Consider the following 2195-nt stretch of genomic DNA (forward strand, 5'->3'; position numbering starts at 1 on the left):
TGACAGACAACAAGGAGATCATTAAAACAACAATCAAAGTTGTCCAGCAAAGATACAACAGTAGAATGGCTGAGTAGGAACTATGGTAAGTAATTGAGAATTCAGTGACCCACATCACCCAGGACATGCCCTCTTCTCATTGTTTCCACCAGGAAGGAGGAACAGAAGCCTGATGGTACACACTCTACAATTCAGGAATAGCTTCTAGGGGAACATCCAATTCCTAAATGGACATTGAACCCACTATCTCACATTTTTTATATTATTTCTGTTTTTGCACAACTTTTAATTTAACCATTTAATATACATGTATACTCACAGTAATTGATGTTCTTATTTATATCTTTCCTAAGTTTATCATGTATTGCATTGTACTGCTGCCACAAAGTTAACGAATTTCACAACATATGCCGGTGATATTAAACCTGGTTCTGATTTCAACCCAAAGAACTCGAAGGACTTACTTTTGGGTGGCACAGTAGCTTAGTGGGTAGCACAACTCTTTACAGCACCTGGAATCTCCAGTAGGGGTTCGATCCCTGCCACCGTAAGAAGTTTGTAGGTTTTCCCCATGAACATGTGGGTTTCCTCCAGGTGATCCAGTTTCCTCCCACATTCCAAAAAGACAAGGTGAGTTGTCGACTGCAATGTTGATGCCAGAAATATGGCACTACCCATGGGCTGCCCAGCACAATCCTCACTGATCTGTTTTGACTCAAAATGACACATTTCACTGTATGTTTTGATACACATGTGACAAACAGAGATAATCTTTTATCTTTTTATAAGGACGAGTTCTGAGCAGAATTCAAGATCATTCCCATTTAAAGTGGAATTGATGCCTTTTAAGCAACAGATGAAAATTGGAAGCAACACAGACAAATTGCTGGAGGAATTCAGCAGGTCAAGGCATCATCCAATAAACAGTCAACATTTTGGACCAAGACTTCTGGACTGGAAAAGAAGGGGAAAGACGCCAAAGTAAAAAGTTGGGCGGGGGGGAAGGAGGAGGATAGCTAGAAGATGATAGGTGAAGCCAGATAGGTAGGGATGGTAAAGGGCCGGAGAAGAAGGAATCTGACAGGAGAGAAGGGTGGACCATAGGAAAAAGTAAAGAAGGAGGGGTCCTAGGTGGAGGTGATGAACAGGTGAGAAGAGGAAAGAGGCCAGAGAGGGGAACAGAAAAAGGGAGGGGGGGGGAGAATTTTTTAACCTGATTTGGAGGCTACCCAGACAGAATATATGATGTTGCTTCTCCACCCTAAGGGTGGCCTCTTCTTGACACAAGGGGCAGCCATGGACTGACATGTCGGAACAGGAATGGGAATTAAAATGTTTGGCTTTCTCGTGTTTAAGGTAAAAATTCTAGACAGAAACAAGAACTGCAATTGCATCTAACTCACCCTTCCACTTATTTCATAGAAGAGTACAGCACAAGAACAGGCCCTTCAGCCCACAAGGTCTGTGCCCAATTAAACTGAATCTATTCTGCCTGCACATTGTCCATATCCGTCCCTTTCCCGAATATTCTTATTCATCCAAAGGCCTCTTGATAATGTCACTATTGTATCTGCTTCCCCAATTACCCCTGGCAGCAAGTTCCAGGGGCACCCACCACTTGCCCCACACTCCTTCCTTCCTTCCCTGTCGTCAATTTCTCTCTCGCATGCTCTTCTACTCCCTTTGATCCTCCTGACTGATGGTTGCACCAGGGTTAACATCCACCAGTTGGTTTCCATGTGGGAGGAAGCCCGAGTAAGCGACAAAGCCCGGGTGGTCACGGGGAAAACAGGCAGAGTCCACACAGACCATCCCAGAGGCCAGGATTTGAACCTGGGTCCCTGGAGAAGGGAGGGGGGAAGCTCTACCTGTAGCAACGCACACAAAGCCGCTGGGGGATCTCTGCAGGTCAGGCAGCATCTACAGAAAGGAAAAGGCAGTCGAAGTTTGGGGCCGAGACCCTTCTTCAGGACTGAGAAGGAAGGGGGAGGGGAAGGAGGCTAGTCGGAAAGTGACAGGTGGGTGGGAATGGTCAAAGGCTGGAGAAGAAGGAATCTGATAGGAGAGGAGAGTGGAACAGAGGAGGAAGGGAAGGAGGAGGGGACTCAGGGGGAAGTGATAAGCAGGTGAGAAGAGGTAAAAGGTCAGGGTGGGGAATAGAGGAAGGGTGAGGGGGGACAGTTTTTTACCGAAAG

This window comes from Hypanus sabinus, chromosome 6 (assembly GCF_030144855.1).
Source record: "Hypanus sabinus isolate sHypSab1 chromosome 6, sHypSab1.hap1, whole genome shotgun sequence".
In the NCBI taxonomy this organism is placed as follows: Eukaryota; Metazoa; Chordata; class Chondrichthyes; order Myliobatiformes; family Dasyatidae; genus Hypanus; species Hypanus sabinus.